At 42.4% G+C, this 19,057-nt stretch overlaps 1 protein-coding gene across 1 annotated transcript in view; it reads right to left on the bottom strand.

The window, feature by feature from the left end:
* DEPTOR (DEP domain containing MTOR interacting protein) overlaps positions 1 to 19,057 on the bottom strand; it is a 73,879-nt gene that overhangs the window by 54,483 nt on the left and 339 nt on the right. The window lies entirely within an intron of this gene.

Raw genomic sequence — 19,057 nt, 5'->3', positions numbered from 1 at the left:
GTTTCCAAAAATGACGGGAAATTGTTCTTGTCATTGTATGGGATACTGGAAGACACCATCTAAATACTGTATGTCCTACATGCCATCATCATTCAAGAACTGTAAATTCGAAGAGACTCAAAGAAGCAGTGCTGTTCTGGTATCGAAATGATTAGCCACTTATACTGGAACAGTTGAATCACAGCCTGAACCTCTGCTTGATCACCTGAGGCGAGCACTGAGTCAGACAGGGAAGCACAGGCGAAGGCAATTCACATGTGTGACCAGAAGGGGTGGAGCCTGGCTGCACTCTCCTAGATCCCATTTAAGGGCTGACTGCCACTGAGGAAGGATCTTTCTCTGGAGATTGCTCCTCATGGAGTTTCTTGTGAGTCTACAAAACTAATGAGCTCTTTTCTTTTATCTCTGATTATCTTTCCAATGTGATAATCTTACTAGCCTAACTTCTCTGTATGCTAATTTATTACATGATACTTTACAACATCTGTATATGTATTGATCTTACACCAGTCTCGTGAGAAAAAAAAAAAAAGGACAATGACACATGAGTGTGGCCTTACTGAAGTAAACTAGGAGAGGAAGATAACTGTTGTCTGTAATCTTTCAGGTAAGTTAAAAGCAGAGGGCAAGAAAATCTACCTAAGTGATACTGAGGGAAGCTAAGGTCAAAATTAGACAAAGTTTGGAAGCAAAATTTTTAGTTTCTTACTTGAAGTAATAATTTACCAACCTTTTGAGGAAATGTTATTAAGGATCCAGTCAGAAGACCTTTCAGTCCTGTCTTTTATGCTTACAGGACTTGTGCTGATTTTTGTAAACAATCTTGGGAGTATTACAGGTAAGAAGAATATCTTGGAATGCTCTATACCAGGAATTATGGCCTATTGGAAGTCCTGTTTCCACTGAGGAAAAAGACTTCAAGTCCTGCCTATTCTGAGGCATTTGGTGATTAAATTAAGTAGAAGTGGCTATGTAGATAAATAGACGGAAACCATCTTGAAAGGGCTCACTAGAATTTGTACTGGATTCCATGGGAAACAAGTCATAGAGGTTTGGCTTTTACATAAGTAAGGGCGTGTGGTTTCTCTTAATGGACTAATAGATGCAATTAGCTTATAACACATTAATTGCTAAGTGTATAAACTGAAGTGTGCACGCAGGAGGCTGGGTTTGTGTACCAGGGAATTACCTCTTGAGAGAGAGAGAGCGAGACAGCAAGGGAGAAGCCATGGCAAATACTAATAACACACCACACTATCTAAATTTCATTCTTGATTTTGTGCAATGATGTGAATGCAGCATTACTCAATGGACTAAACAACCCATATACATGAAGTGTGCATGATGAGGTATGTAGTCATACGTAACTCACAAAAACATGCTTTACTGCTCTAAAAGAGAGAACAGGTTGTGTTTGAGGGTTTTGCATATTACTTCCACATAAACCACTGACACCTGCCATTCCTGCTTAAGCACTCAAGTTGTCAGTATGACAAAAGATGTCCGCATTTGTAAGCAAGCTTCCTTGTTTTTGCAGCAGAGTATTACTTGGTTTTAATTTTTACTGTGCAGATATGCACTGGTCCTTAGATAGCTGACTGGAGGTACTGGTATTAAACTGGACTGTCATTAGTTTATAGTCAGCATGAAACTTGTAGCATGTTTTCCCTCAACATCTGAGGAAAATTCTATGACCTTTGTGACATACAACTGTGTGGAAAAAGTGGTTGGGTGTCTGCTGTGAGGAAATCCCATCAGCTGGGCAGCAGCATCTGTAATGACCAAGGGGCAGGTCTGCATTCTCGTTAAATCAAAGCAGAGAAGCCAGGAGCCATGGCAGAGGATCACTTTGCCCTCTCCACCTCCCAAATCTTCATTTATCTTTGGGTGAAGCCTCTGTATCCTGTTGGATTTCCTGCCTCCACATACAACACCCACTCATCCTGCTGAGACTCGGATCACAGGGTTTGTAGGCATCGTTCAGCCCTCGGCTGAGAAGCTAGCATGAATAGCTAGCTGGCTGTAGAGTCATTGTCACCCTGCTCTATTTAAGCCTGGAATTTGTCTCATTTTACATAGTGTCATATGAATTTTTATTTTATTTACTGAAATAATATAAAGTGTATAATTATTAAAGTAAATATATCAAAATGGGATAGAAGCCTGAGGAGACTCATGTTACAGCCTTTTTCAGTTCTCTTAAGTTGTCATGTTTGCTTAAGAAAAACATTGCTTTAAGTGTGAAATATGACCTTCACTGCCAGCTAGAGGCAACAAAGCAGTATAATCCCAATTAACATTCTGCTCATTTATATATTTTTTTCTTCAAAGAGAAATTTGTAATATTTCACAAGGCTCTACAGGAAGTGACAAATGAAGAAGAAATTTATCTCCATCTACAGAGAAGAATGCAAAATGTGTTGGAAAACTATTGATTGCTCCAGAGTACACTGAATTCGTTCCAAACATATCTCTGCCAAATGATAAGCAATAATTTTACTCAACAATTCTGAGACATAACATTGCAGCATTTATTTTTTGAAAACAGAAATGATCATATTATGATAAACAATGGTTCAATGATAAAGAATGTTCCTATCTGGTTTAAATCACCTTCTTTATCTAGGCCATACAAGCACATAGAGGGAACAGTTATGGTTGTGAATTTAAGGAAATTAGTCAATGACAAAAGTTACTTATGGACTTAAATTCTGGCAGGCTAATGAAGACCCCTATCACTAAGGAAAATGTACTAATAACAATTAATTTAAAAACTAGTTCTATTTAAAGGATTTTACTTTTACAAAAATCTAGCCTCAGGATTGCTTTGAGCTCAGCACTCTTCTACATCAGATACTTGACACAAGCAGATAAACAGCTGCTGCATAACCACTCTTTATGAGCAGTTCCTTCTGTCAGTCTGCTATGAAGGATCTTGTCATGCTTGATTAGGCCTTGTTAAATGTTCAGAAGTTGATGAGCTTTGAAAAGATAAACATTAGAGAAGCATTTTTCCTCTGCTCTTAAAATTAAATGGAAAATTTCCTTTAAAATGATAAATGAGTAAGTAAATAAATACATAAGGAGCCTAGAGAAGTTCTGCTTGCTTCAGCAAACAGCCTGCTCTCATTGGTGGGCCATGTGTTTGGCATTTCTCATTCCAGGCTAAATAATCTCTCCATGCATGCAGAAAGCTCAGTGAACAGGTATTCATGTGCTCTGGCGGTAAATTTAAACTGTGACTTATTATTGCTTTAATAGCTCAGAACATGCACCTTGATGCTTATTCACCAAGTAACAGCACTGGCTGTACGTATGATCTCAGCCATAGTTGAATGCCAGTAGATTTAGATTACAAAAATACAGCTATGTTTACAATGTACTCCAAGTTGTGGTTCAGGCCTGAACTTGAATCCAAAACAATACTGGGAAACACACACACACAGAATGGCCCAGGTTGGAAGGGTCCTCAAAGATCATGAATTTCCAACCCCCTCTGCTCCCAGGCAGGGCCACCAAATTCCACTTTTAATACTAGTCCAGGCTGCCCAGGGCCCCATCCAATCTGGCCTTGAAGCCAATAATTTGGAATAGACCTCAAGATGGGCAAGAAGATCGAAACAAGCCAGAAGTCAGGGCCTGCACTCCGCCTTGACACAAACTCAGATATTCGCTCACTGTGAGTGTGAATGGCCCAGTTACTCCTAAATCCAATTTATTTATTCAGGTCATCTCAGACAACCAGTGATAGGGCAAGAAGTAATGGTGTTAAGTTGCACCAGGGGAGTGCAAGGTTGGATATTATGAAAAACTTTTTCTCAGAAATAGTGATGTGGCATTGGAACAGGCTCCACAGGGATGTGATGGGAGTCACCGACCCTGGAGGTGTTCAGGAAATGTGGAGATGTAGCACTGAGGAACATGGTTAGTGGACGTGGTGGGGATGGGTTGGGGTTGGATTCGATGATCTCAGTGGTCCTTCACAACCCTTATGATTTGATCCCTCTATGATTTGACATCGCCTGTCCTATAGAAAGGCAGGATCTGTGGGCAGCCAGGGGATGGTTGCTCCCAGATGGTAGGAAGACCACAGCAGGGCAGGTAGGTCATAGGCACATCTCACTAGAGCCACCCAGACTCACAGGGACACACTAACAAGCATGCCATGGTTTAGTCATTTTTCCACAGTCTACCCTTTCCTGAGGTGGAGTAGTGATTTTTTTGCATACAGCCTTCAGCCTGCAACAAAATGTCTCAATTCCAGTCCGCTGGAAGTTTTTCCCAGCTACTATAAGTTTAAGCAAATTTTTCTTTCCATGTTTATTATTTTTCTCCGGAACAGTTTACGCAATCCCTTTTTCTTCCTCCTTTGCCCCAGTAATGTGTCTCTCAAGAGTACTGTTGTTACTGGCCTCGTATAAAATCAGATGTTCCAGATTCATCAGAAAAGAAATCAACATGAAGCACAAATATATTTCATATGAAATTATGTAGAATACAATGTTTCATCTGGTGCTGATTTACAGATTAAAAAACAAATCATATGAAGTTCTTAATATGTTCATTTGGAGCAGCTCTAGACCCGCTGCAGCCAAACAGAGTGAATGCAAGCAATTATCCTGCAAACACCACTGCTGGATTCATTATAGTCTGCCTAAAATACAGCACTTGAAAAAAACACCACTTTATAGGAAACATGAAATATTTCAAAGGATCTAGTCCTTACGTCACTGTGATAAAGAAAAACAGTACAAAGAGGAAAAGACAAATCTCATTACTTTCCATGTGTTGAGAGAAATACTATTTTTTAAAAAGTAACCAGGATAATGGTGAGATACGTAACTGATTTATTTACAGGCTTTTCACTGTATCCATAAGGGCTAAGGAATACGTCTCTTTACTTTGCAAACATATTATCAGATGAGACAAGGGAAGAAAGTGTTAACAGCTCTTATACCTCCTTTACCTTTAAGGTAGACTGAAATTCCATGTTCCACATGCAAAGTTGTCACTGCAGGACTATGGAAAGGCAATAATTTATTCATGCACAAAAACAGTGAATTGGCACTTTTATACAAAGTTTACATTAGATGATCTGAGAGCATTTGATCTTCTTGTCCCATTGTTGTGCTGGTAGTAAGACAGTAGGAGCAGGTGGTTTGCCCTGAGATTACTGCTCTACTTGTAATGCCAGCATGACAACATGATTTCTGGCATTAAGGTGATGTTTCAGCCTTTAAGCACGTATTATTCCTTATATAGCCCTTGTTCTTCTCTCTATCTTTCAAGGACTGATATAAAACAAGTATGCCCAAAGTATGTGAACTTTCATTTCCACTCCTAAGTTCTCAAGAAATGGTTGTAAAGATAAACTTATATTCACTTTGAAAAGCTCTCTTGGTAGTGGAATGAGTTGAAATGTTGGCACCTCATGAATCTCACATAATCTGGGGTAAAATCCTGGCCTGAATTAAGACAGCGTAGTCAATGAAACCACATTATCACCTTCAAACTCATCACGAAATTCCAGATTTGGGGACTGAGAGATTTCAAAAGTTCTTGAATGTTTGTTTGGAATTGGATTTTTTCTAGCCCTTAAATTTGCTTGAAAAGCTGGACATAGTGAAAGAAATGGTACTGTCAACCACTAGATCACTTGTACAAACTAACCCCACTGATGTTCCACTCGGGAAGTATTCTCTCAAGCCCTCCCACCAGTACAACGGATAGGATGGTAATCACTCGTTATTAAACAGTAACAAAATCTTGATAATATCATTTACTACAGCTAAAACAATATGACATCATGCCATGTTTTCGTGAAACTGAAAGTAATTCAGGTTGGAAGGGAGGACTCAAGGTCATCTGGTCAAACCATTGTTCAAAGCAGGTTTAGTTAGTACAAGTTACTCAAGAGTAAGTCACAAGTTGAGCTGAGACTTCAGTATCTGTAAGGATGGAAACTACAAAACTTCTCCAGGTCCCTATCCATTTTTTGACCTATCCTCAGGCAGATAGTTTTCTTCAGACATCTTATGAGACTTCCTTTTGCTAATTGCGCTCACTGCCTTTTGTCCTATCCCTGTGCAACTCCAAGAAGTCTGTCTCCTTGTCTTCCCTACTACCCTTCATTTACATAGGTGCAGCCCATAGCACCTAACAAATAATTCTCAAAATAGTATTTGTACAATCACTTTTTGAATTTGTGTGTGATAATGCTACCTATGCCTTCTTCATATCACACTCTCACTCTATTTCCTCTGACTGAGCACCAGAATAGCAATTTAAGCTAGAAATTATTCTTTCCATGTCTTATTAAAATTGATTTCAGCTAGAGGAAAGTCTAAGCTAATTACATCCTGAGAATCAGGAAACAATTAACAGCTTTCTATTATATCACCTTGATTTCTACACTATACAGTTTTACACTTTTGCAGAAAAGGATGTACAATTATCAAGAGAAGGATCTTTTTTTTGCAAGAAATGAAAGGAAATTGTTCTGCTGCAAACAATCAGCACTATAAATAATTCTTAGCTAGTATCTCTTCAGAAGTCACTTCCTTTATTTGCGATCCTAACTTTGAGTGATGTGTTGGCCATGTGCTATCAGACTCTCTTCCCAGAGTGGATGTGCGTAAGTGTTGGGCTCTGATTCCTCAGACAAGCTCTCACAATTTCAGCTTTCCTGTGAGTGTTCTGCAATGCTCATTTGAATTAAATTAAAAATAATTGTTTTTATGAACCCTGTTGTAATTATGCCCTAAGTTTGGATTGCCTGCTACATCAGAGCTGAGAATGGCTTGTGAAAACACAAAGGAGCAGGCCTGCTGTAAGAATTCCCAGTGCTTTGAAGATACAAGTCACAATGTGAGGAGCAACAGATACAACATGCAAATACTTCTTTTTAACTCCTGCCAATAAACACATTTGGCCCAATATAGCAAGAAAGTGGTGCAAACACAGAGCCCGCAGATCATACAACAATTCAGCTGAACAATAATGGGAACATTATGGCAATACACCAGTTTTGGCAATAGCTCTCAGTGAGACAAACAAGGAAATAAAGGCAGGGAAAACTCCACAATGCAAGGTGAAAAACCTCTGTGCAAGATGGCAGCTGTGTTCCTAAAGGATGGGAGAATCTTCCAAATCAGGTAGATTTTATGAGATCCATAAATTATAGATACGATAGTGTTAGTGCTGCTTTTCATCAGAAGACCTTTGGATTTCTCACCTCTGGGACAACCACAGTTCTCCCCCAGAATGTTCATTTGTAGTTCCATTTTCTCCCTATTATCTCATACCTCAAGACTTGTTCTGTGCTTTGCCCTTGGCAAACGTCATCTTGTTTGGCTCTTATCTAGCTGGAATGCCCTTGGAAAGATAATTTCCTCAGCTCTTCATCTCAATCACATTGCCCATCTCCTTGACTTCTTCCATTGCCTCCTCCTCCTCTTCTGTTACATCAAACATTATATTACTGCGCTTATCTTTACTTTCGAGATCCCATCTCTGCTATCACCATCTCTCAAGCAATATTGGCTTTTGCTCTAGCTGGCCATTTGGTTCCATCTTTGCCATTAGGTTTTAAATCTTCAAGCAAGAAGCTTCTGCTTGTTGTCCCAATAGGAGACACTCCCACCCAAACATCCACAGAGATATCTGGATGCAGTGCCCCAAATCCTACCCAGCACTGCTGTGATCTCTACCAAAAAGCGTAACAACTAAGCAGGTGGTGTACTGAAGCTGTACTTCCAGAACAATAACCAGCAGTTTCACAAGTCATGTTCTCTCTGCACGCACCTGTATCCATTTGCTACCCCTTTATTTTACACTTGGATTATGAGCAATATGGGAGCGAGGCCATCTTTCCATCTGCTGCATTGTGTTTTGCACTGCTCTGGGATGTCATCTTCAGGATCCCCAGTATAAATGGGTTCTTTATTCTTTGTAGTACTGAAAATCAGCAGCATGTGGCTTTTGGCAGCCCAGTGATAAGACAGGCCAAAAGATATGTTGTCCATCCAACAGTAGTGTCTCATGACCAGAAGATGTCTGTCCAGCTGCAGGCATTTGTTTGAAGCATACAAATCAAATATGGAACCTCATGTTCAAGGAAAGTTCTGACAAAGCAGCTGAGCCTACACAGAGGATCTCACCTTAAGCATTTTAGCATTTTAAGTTCTAATTGTAATAGGGAGCTACTACCAGTGACTGGATAACTCATTGGTTTGCAAAGTGCACAGTTTTATTTGTCAGAATAAACATAGCAAAATAAGGTCCCACTCTGATTCCAGGTATATTTCCAGCGTTTTTTGGCAACAATCTTTGCTTCTTGCTTGGTCTCCTCTGCCAAGCTAGTAAGTGAAATGCACTCAGGAAGAGGTTTAATGAATTCTCAAGATGGCACAAAGTAAGTAGGACATAGCAAGGTAAAAATGGGCAAAAAGAGTGAAAAGGGTCTCCTGGCCTGGCACAGCTGTATCACAGTTCAACTCCATCAGGAGTCAATAGGATTGTGGAGTCTATGGAGCTGCTCACCTCTGACTCCAGGCCAGCTGAATTTCTCCCTTGTACTGTCATTGGCATTGAATATCAGGAAAAACTTTTTCTCTGAAGGAATGTTCAGGCATTGGAATGGACTGCCCAAGGAGGTGGGAGAGTTGCCATTCCTGGAGTGTCGAAGAAAGGTGTAGATGTTGTACATAGGAATATGGTTTAGTGGGCAATGTTGCTGGTAAGTGGACAGTTGGACTAGATGATCTTAGAGGTCTTTTCCAAACCTTAACGATTCTATGATTCTGAGATCACTGCAGCCTGGCTGAGTTCCCCAGGCTGCTCACCATAGGGTCAAATAAGCACTAGTGCAGCCCTCCAGCAGAGCAGGAGCCCGACTCCGCTGCCCTTTTCTGCGGCAGCAGCCTGACACACCAGCTCAATTCTGCTGTAAAACCCACTGCCAACAGCCCCTGGTGTTCCACACAAACCAGAGAGCTCTCTTCTTGCAAAACTCTGTGACACAGCTGCGGTATCTCATGTTATCACCCACACAATTGCAAGGAAATTAAGAATTACAGCTCCCTTATGCAAAAACTAGCTTCTGTACTTGCTTTGAATTACGAAGCCGAAACAGGCACATTTTTTAATTATTTGTTAAGTGCACCTTTGATACCTGAAAGCATTTACTGGATTGAGGCACTCATAAGAAATAAACTAAGAAGACTACAAAATTATAGAGCTGATAATTAAGATGGAAGCTGCATTCTGAAGCGGTGCTGTCATACTGGTAGCACTGTGATGTGCTGGTCTTACAAACTGCATAGTTCAATTTGTAATACATACATCAACATTTGACTCTGTTCATGCACAACACCCTGACAGGAGCACAGAAGTAAAGCTAAAAACCTTGAATGAGAAATAAACCCAACAGAGTGCCAATAAGAGGCTTCCGGGCCACCTGTTTCTTCTTTCCATCAGGCACTTAAACTCAACCTTATTTTTATAGTCCATCTTCCATAGGAGTCTGAAGTTAGGAGGTAGGAATCAAGCAAATATCTGTCCTCGGTTGTGTGCAGGCATATGAAGTACTGAGGGGGTGGCCAACCAAACCCAGCAGTGGCTGTATGGTGCCTTCTCTCTGTCTCTGACCACACATTTCTGTCTGCTTCCTCACCCCAGCAATGGCACTGCGTGCTGAGCCTGTTCAGAAAGTTAATCTTTTCTCACTTCTCTGCAACTGATGTAGTTCCCTGAACTTTGGATCCCATGAACATCAGTGAGAAGTGCAAGGGAAGCAATAAGAGCAGGGCAGAGGCAGCCTTCAGAAAGATCTGCTGTATCAGAAAATCACAGCCTTAAACCATAGCTGAGTGAAATGGTGTAAGGTTGTTTCTCCCCCCATGCTTCTCCAGAAAGCTTTTATGTGGTCATGTGGTGAATCGGTTTGTGAAGACCCAACTGAAAACCCAACAAAAAGCCCTTCTGATCACTGCCACAGTGCAGGTCACCATGGCAGGGGACGGTCCAAAGATGTTTAAGCCAGTCTGAATGAAGTGAAGCCTCAAGCAGGGAACCAGCACTACTGATGCCCACTGCCTTCTCTGGAGGCTTCTCCAACTTCACGGGCTCCTTCAGAGCCTGAGTGAGCCTCTGGGCTACCTCCTCCCTTGCTCTGTGCTTCCATGAAACTTGTTCCCCCTCTACGTTTCAGAATTTTCCAAAAATGAAGGACCACAGCTGCACTTTTTTATACTTTCATGCCCAGTATAGAGCACTCTCCTGGCAGTGCAGTTTTAAATACTTTATCCTTCTTTAAGATCACTGCTATTTTTTCTGCTGCAAGAAACAAAGGCACATTCACATGTCTTCTTAAGGCCATAAGAAAAAAGTGAGGTTCAGGACAAAGGACAATCCTGCAAACAATTAAAAACAACAACAACAACAAACCAGCATGACTGTTGCTCATATTTGATATGAAATTGATTAAAAACTCCTCACCTTTCCTTCTGCTGAGGCAACCTGCCTTTGCAAAACTGCCTCACCATACTATTCATAATACTACGTCTGAGTCAAACCTCTGTAAGTAAGGACTCTTGTTAAGGTTTAAGTTGTTTTTAAATCCAATGGTTTACACATCAAAATTGTTTAGAATGTGTATTTCTAAGCCCTGCTCAACACAGAACAATTAACAGCAAATGTGGCCACAAAAACATGCTGTGCCAGGAAGAGAGAGACAAAAGAGTCAACCACAAAGCAGAGGTTTCAAACATAAACAGCAGAATAAGCAGTAAGAAAGGTGGAAGGGTCTGGCCCTTCAGGAGGGACTGCCTGTTTCTGAGAGCAGGCCCTAAGCCAGGAGGTATCTCCAAGCCAGCACTCAGCGCTTGGACAGTTGATAGTGGGGATGAAGAAGCCTATGGCAGGAGGTCAACTGGACTGCAAAGAAGCTCATATTTGCTGCTCTGACAGTATCCTTCAAGTTCTTAAATTTTATATCACAGAAAGCACTGAAATTCTTACATTTTTACACTTTAAAAAGCACCAGAGTATACAGATAAAAGGAATAGTTTGATTGGCATGCGGTGCACAGATCACTGCCTCGTCCTTGTCCATTGATCCAACAGCTAAAGCTGGCTGACCTCTTTCTTGGCTTCAGCCAAGTCTTAGTCTACAGATGTGACTCAAGAGAGGGAAAGGAGTGGGTTCTTCCTCAAACACTGTCCCCAGAGTTTCCGCCATCCCATCCAGCCCCATTCCATTTCATCACACACCGTCCTGTCCCATCCCGTCCCATCCCATCCCATCCCATCCCGTCCCATCCCATCCCATCCCATCCCATCCCATCACAGGCACTATAAGTTTTGCATCTCCACACTGCAGCAGTACTTTTTTCTGTGCTTTGGGGATGTCACTCTCAGGCTCTGTGTTTGCTGCAAAAACCTGCCACAAGCTGTGGCCAAGATTTGTGTTGCAAGAGCTTTATCTTTCTTCTGAGCACACAGTGCCTACCCCTGCAGGGACTTGATGAATAGCTTGAATTCCTAGGCGCTATCGCTATACAAATAGTAAATAACAACAACAAGCAATAGGAGCGCCCCTGTCACGCTGCCAGCCTATGGCCGCTGCCCCCACAGGAGCTGGGGCTGTGCACTAAGCGCAGCACACAGCAAAGTGAGGCTGCCTATGGAATATTAATCCTTCCTTCCTTGCACAAGCATCGACATCAGAACAGTCTCCTTTACCTGTACATAGGCAGTTCCTATAATCTAAAATAAATAAAACCCTTTCTTGCACACGCTACACATACAGTACCCTTTGCTTCCCTGCTAATCTCTGCTAACCTGAAACAGAGGTTAATGATTCACTCCATCTGGAATGGAATACACAAAATATACAGCCCAAACCACTCTTACAACATCCGCCTTACTGTGTACATAGAGCAAGAGTGATCGCTGTTTGCACATGCATTGTTAGCTACTTTAACTCAGAGCCGCTGACTGGAGCAACTCAATTATTGAAACAGCTTAAGGGAAAGAGTCGAGCAAATGACAGCCTTCCATCTGAATTTACAGAAATGCTGAAAAAACAGAAATTTTACAGAAAAACAGGAGAAATTGACATTCCTGGCCCAGGAACCTTAGGTACATATATGTGTGTGTGTGTGTGTGCGTGTGTGTATGTATGTATATGCACATGCTCACATGTATCATAGAATCATAGAATATCCTGAACTGGAAGGGATCCATAAGTTATTGACCATTGAATCATATACGTATATGGCACCACCAACATAATTAAAGTTAGTACAAACATGCAAGATTCAAAGACGTGAGAAGGTACATCGGATATCAGAGATCCTAGAAAAAAACTGAATGTATACATTTATAAAATTAATTTACCTGAGTTAAAATGTATAACTACATGTGTTATGACAGTACTGATTTAGCAGAAAGCTTCTTGATTTCAAATAACTCTGTTTTGCAATCTTCCCAACCTTCACTTTGAAGTCCTCCTTTCAGGGCATTCCTCTGGTGGAATTTCACAGAGAAGACTGCCATTTTTTTGGCTACTTGATTTTGGAAAACAAATTAATGTTAGTTAAATTAGTTGGACAGAAAGCTCTGGAGGACTTTGTTCCACAAAGATCTGATGATATAACCTCCCATGACCTATGTGCCCTGAAGAAGTAAGCAGATATGAGCCTTCTCAAGTGAGACAAATGAAAATTATTTTTTCAGGGTCAGTTTTGAGTCCAATTAGGAAGCTCTTCGCTAATGGAAATGCAGCAATTGGTGGAGAACTAAAGTTGGTGCATAAACGTGGCAGGGGGAAAAGAAGTACATACAGTATTAGATAGGCTTAGGAAGATCACAAAATCTAATCTCAATAAATTCTATCTCCAGAAGTGGCATATAAGGCTGATTAATATCTGACGATCACTCTGGACTTGTCTGTAGGGGAAGTGATAATGGGTAGTTCTGTATCTTAACTCCTCACCTCCTTTTAGTGCAGCTCTATACTGTCACAGTTGTGCATCACTGGAGTATTAATGCTGTTCTAAGGACAGTGATAGCATTTGATAAATTATGTAACTATATGCTTAATATATTTCTGTGATACACCAATACATTAATGCCATGATCTCTTGATTGCTTTCTCTAGTAACTGTTACTGCTATGCACCACTGGGTTAATTGCATCTTCGAATGCCAATGAACTTTTGACCCTTATCAGAGTGAAAAAGGTTGACTGTTTACTGCTCCAAATAAGAAAAAAGTTTATGAACCTGTAACTGCTATCATACTGCAGAAGTTAATGACTCTGACAGTTATGCACTGATGTATTAAGAAGTTTTCATAAGTGATAATGAAGCAAGACCCATGGAAGATCACTGAGAACTGATACTGAAGTTTCTCTCTCAGCTTCAAAATTTACATCTGTTTATCATGTAAAACCTCTTTTGTAAAACAAAAGTCACATGCAAACTCTGATAATAAGGCAAACAAATTTCTGTTGAACCATATCTTACATTTTGTCTCTCCAAGAAGTATATAAGAAACATGTTTCATTCTTCCCTAAGCAGAAAGAAAGAAGACGCTGAACTATGGGTACTACTCACACAAAGCCCGTCTAAAGCTTCCTAACTATTTATTAAAACAATTAACTGAAGTGTGAATTAGGAAGGTGCTGCCTGACATATAGGCTTGTGAAAAAGGCACATTTAAAAATCTGCTGAGAAGAAGCACTAAATATCATTACAGTTACACCTAATTCAGAGAGCTGCAACGTGTATACAAAGGCTATTTCTAATAAAATATAAATAAAAAATAAGTGCTTTTTAAAATCTTGCTCTTTAGTCAACTGATGCCTGAAGACAACCTGAATGATGGCGTACATTTATAAGAGAAATGAGAGACTCTCAGAAGATACAACAGAGTTCAACAGCAATCTGGGATCAAGAAATAATTAGTTGCTGAGTGAGGTATCAGTCAACTCTGGCTGTAAGACAGGCAGTTAGCAAGTACATCAAAACATCCCTGGTGGAAAAACCACTGTTGGTTGCCAGCTGTAACTAAGTCACAGAATCACAGAATCACCAAGGTTGGAAAAGACCTTCAAGATCATCCAGTCCAACCATCCACCTATCACCAATAGTACTCACTAAACCACGTCCCCCAACACAAAATCCAAACGTTCCTTGAACACTTCCAGGGTCAGCGACTCCACCACCTCCCTGGGCAGCCCATTCCAGTGCCTTACCACTCTTTCAGAGAAGTAGCAGTTCCTAATGTCCAGCCTAAATTTCCCCTGATGCAGCTTGAAGCCGTTCCCTCTTGTTCTGTCACTAGTTACATGAGAGAAGAGGCCGACCCCCAAGCTCACTACAATCTCCCTTCAGGTAGTTATAGAGAGCAATATGGTCTCCCCTGAGCCCCCTCTTCTCCAGACTGAACATTCCCAGCTCCTTCAGCCTCTCCTCATATGGCCTGTGTTCCAGACCCCTCACCAGCTTTGTTGCCCTTCTTTGAACCCGCTCCAGGGCCTCAATGTCTTTCTTGCAGTGAGGGGCCCAAAACTGGACACAGTACTCGAGGTGCGGCCTCACTGGTGCTGAATACAGGGGAACAATCACCTCTCTGCTCCTGCTGGCAACACTGTTTCTAATGCAAGCCAGGATGCCATTGGTCTTTTGGCCACCTGGGCACAGTGCTGGCTCATGTTCAGACGAGTATCAATCAATACCCCCAGGTCCATTTCCTCTACAGTCTTCCAGCCACTCTGCCACAAGCCTGTAGCATTGCCTAGGGATGTTATGACCAAAGTGCAGGACCCGACATTTGGTCTTGTTGAACCCCATCCCGTTGGCTTCAGCCCAGCTCTCCAGCCTGTCCAGATCTCTCTGTAGGGCCTTGCTACCCCCAGTTGTGCTGGGCTGTGATTTTCCTTCGAAGCCTTTCTGAACTTACTGGAAATTTCCCTGAGTCAGGTTGGAGCATCTTGCTGTGGGAGAGTGGCAGCTCTGCCTGCAGCCATGGTCTGTCCATCCATCCTTGGCTGCGTGAATAGAAGACAGGCGTGGCTCTTTTATGGGAGGGAGCTTCCTGTGATGAACCACACCAGTTCTCTGCAGGGTGCCTTCCGAACTGTCTGTGCCTTTTCTTCTTTTGTATCCTCATTCTGCATGTACTCTGGTTTGCAGTGCTGGCAAGACTTTAATCTTTCCGCCAAGCAGTGCTGAAACGGGCACCACATGTTGCCTTCTGCTGGCAGGGAAATGAGTCTAGAATTGCCCTGCTTCAGATAAAACCACGATCAATTTCAGTAGTGCTGTTACACACCTTCCATGGATTACATGTCTAGCTGTGACTATCCTGGGCTGCATCAAAAGAGGGGTGACCAGCAGGGCAAGGGACATGATTGTCCTCCTCTACTCTGCCCTCAGAGGCCACACCTGGAGTACTGCATCCAGGCATGGGGCCCCCAGCACAAGAAATATGCAGAGCTGTTGAAGCGGATCCAGAGCAGGGCCATGAAGGTGATCAAAGGGCTGGAGCACCTCTCCTGTGAAGAAAAGTTGAGGGAGTTTGGTTTGTTTAGCTTGGAGAAGTCTCCAAGGATACTTCATTGCAGCCTTCCAGTACTTGAAGGGAGCTTACAAGCAGGAAGGGGACTGACTTTTTACACAGTCTGATAGTGACAGGACAAGAGGGAATGGCTTTAAACTAAAAGGGGAGAGATCTAGGTTAGGTGTTAGAAAGAAGTTCTTTACTCAGAAGATGGTGAGGAGATGGAACAGGTTGCAGAGAGGTTGTAGATGCCCCATCTCTGGAGATATTCAAATTCAGGCTGGATGGGGCCCTGGGCAGCCTCATCTGGTGGCTGGCAACCCTGTGTGTGGCATGGGGGTTGGATCTAGATAATCTTCAAGGTCCCTTCCAAGACAAGCCATCTTAGGATTACATGAGTACTCAAAGTACCATAGCTGAGGCACTTCCCTTCAGGCACATCCATGGAGGATGTACTGCATGCCCAGTCCCCAGGGCTGCACCCAGGCAGCTGTCTGAAGGTGGGGACTCAGCTGGGTTGAGGCTTCTAATGACTCACCATGTCTGCAGGAAGACAAACACCACACACTCCTTCTGAGCACAAGTTTCTTCAGGAGATCATTCTTCAGATCTTTTATAACCTATTGAGGACATCCATATTGCAACCATTCTCAAATGAAAGAGCGCACCACTGAATAGCTATAGGGTATCCAAAAGTGTAGCTGAGTCAGGGAAGACTTGATGTAGGGGGAGCTGGTGCTTTTAGGCAGCCCCAGAGGTCTGTCCCCTGACAGAGCTATCAGTGCCTGGAGAGCCCTCAGCCAGACCATGCCCATACAAACACTTGACCTTCTCATTCTAGTCTTCTGAGGCTGCTATAGGGTCTGTCCTGAAGGGCCACACTGCTGTGATCAGGGAGTCTTCAGCTTTGTTTCATGGTCACCAGTCTGGTAACTAAAAGGCCTATCAAGACCCAAACTTCAGAAGTCCTCACCTTAAAAAATCTGTTCCTATTAACCAACAGAAAGAGTTGGTTAAGTATTTGCTTAGCCAGCTGCTGGCTTTAGAGGCAGAGGACCTTATCAGATGTGAAAATTTACCATATCAGCTAACCTACAGCTCAAGGTCCTTTATTTTTCACCCATGAACCACAGTCCGGGATTTACATCACAGCCTCATCTCCCATGAGTTCCTGCTTTTGGAAGCTGCTGTGTGACAGCCCAGTGCCAGCACCAGGTGCTGCTGCAATGAGCTCAGCCCTCTCTGCATAAGGAAGTCACAACCAAGGAGGGTCACACAGCAAGCAAGCCACACAAATGGGCCAGTGAGACAATGCATGAGGCTGGGCTGAGACAAGCAATAGGACTTTGTAAAGAATCTTAATCAAGCAACTATCACAAGCATCTGCGTTTAGACACATGTTGTTTAGTCTAGTAGAAGAGTATTTATACCTACATTTTCTTATTTATATGTAAGCAACACCATGTTCAGTTTCATCTTACACTTTACTCCCGAGTTATGCGTTTGTCTTGCAGCATGCAACACCTGCCCATGTGCACTTTCACCCAAATACACACAGTCACTTGTCCTGCTGCATCACTCCCAAGAGAGCTTATCTAGCATTTGCAAGAATCACTAAGAATAGAGTACAGTACGTTTCCTTGAATGCGCGACCGTGTTGGTTTTCTATCGTCTGTTTGTCTGCCCCAGAGGCTTCTGAGATAACCAAACTTTGATCTTGAAAGCACTCCATGTTTTCATTTAGCATTAACAATTATACACTTATCTTGGACAAGAAAAGGGAAACTTTAAATGCACAGTTAGCCAAAACTTGTCTACCAGCCAGTTTTCTGTCATCTATTCTGCAGCTGTTACTGTTTGGAAAACCCTTGCATAGAGCATCCCAAGAGAGAAACAGAACGAAGCTACCAGAGGTAGGGGAAGATAGATGTTTTAGGGTGCAGTTTTCCAGGACAGATCCAATAGATCCCTCCTGCCAGAATGGGAGATCTGCTTCTTCCCCACCACCTCCTTTCCCTCCTTCTGGCTCCATATTCCCACCAACCATCCTCATCCGTTTTGTGAGATGCTGGAAGTCGTCATCTCACAAAACCAGTGTGCTCACTAGGTGGTCACAATGGAAAGGTGCAAGGATGTGAGCTGGTACTGCATAGGACTACAGAACCATGGGCAGGGGAAGGGGAAGGGAAAGCAGATCTCTTCTGCAGTAGCTAGGCGTTAATGGAGGCTGTGCTATCAACCCAGTCCAGTGTGATCTAGGGCACTTCCAATGTACTCATAAGGGCATGCCCATAGGTAACTTCATGGGACCAAGATGGGGAATAATTATTTTGTAGATGATCTTGGCCAAAAATAGCATCACATTTAATTACCTTAATAAAATTAGGGACATGGTTTAGAGAGCAAGGTGGTGATGAGTCAACGCTGGACTAGATGATCTTAGACATCTTTTCCAACCTTAATGATTCTATGAAATTATAAGTGTCATCCTTGATTGTGACAGTAATAAGCTGACTGTGGGAGCCAGATTTATTGAAGTTCTTCCATCCTCTCCTTTGGGAATGATTGCAAAGCTTTTGTTTTTACATTTAACTCAAAGGAATACAGACGGTTTTAAGTAGATCTCAATAGAAATTTTGTATTACAATTGAATATTCAGCTTTTTGTGAGGTGAGTTGGAAGTTGTAGGAATCTTGTCAGCACTTTAACAAACCTCTTAATACCAAGTCCGTCCTGCAAAGCCTGCATGCTGGTGTGTCCCAAACAGGATGCCCAGGGAGGTGGTGGAGTCACCATCCCTTGAGGTGTTTAAGAAACCTGTAGATGTAGCACCAACGGACATGGTTTACTGGGCACGGTGTAATGGGCTGATGGATAGAATAGGTCTTAGTGGTCTTTGCAACCTTAATGATTCTATGATTTTATGATCCTTTCACTCCAGGTTTCATTTCAAGCTGCTCAGATGAAGAATCTCAAGTATGGAGAAGTACTTGAGCCAAACCACAGAGATGTGTACTGCCTGAATACGGCTATCACTGCTGTGCATTGCACAGTGCCAACGGTGCTTGCCATGTCAATGCTAGCAGTACCAATGTCAGTGCCTTAGCAGCAGCAGGGATGGCACCTGCCCAATCAAGCAACGTTGCTACCATTCTGCAGTGTTTGTCCGGCACCTGAGCAAAAAGTTCAAAGAAAATTCAAGGAAAAGCTACTGAGCACATCTTTTTCCATTCTCTTTCTAGTTACACATCTAACACGCAGTAATAATAATGGAATATTTCCTCCTGAATCACAAGATTCATTGACAAGCCGAAAGCCTTGCAATTCCTAGTCTCCTCCGTAGTGGATGGGTTCAGACTGAACCGAATACATCCCAGAAATTAAAAATTAACTGAGTCAGGCTGAGTTGCTGTTAACAGTTTCGGCGCCGCACAGCCCCGCTCTCCCCGCGGGGATCCCCTCATCTGCCGCGACATCGCAGCGGTCCGGGGG

The sequence above is a fragment of the Meleagris gallopavo genome, chromosome 3, assembly GCF_000146605.3.
Source record: "Meleagris gallopavo isolate NT-WF06-2002-E0010 breed Aviagen turkey brand Nicholas breeding stock chromosome 3, Turkey_5.1, whole genome shotgun sequence".
NCBI classification, from domain to species: Eukaryota; Metazoa; Chordata; class Aves; order Galliformes; family Phasianidae; genus Meleagris; species Meleagris gallopavo.
The sequence above is the reverse complement of the archived record's forward strand: the minus strand, read 5'-3'. Positions and strand labels throughout refer to the sequence as shown.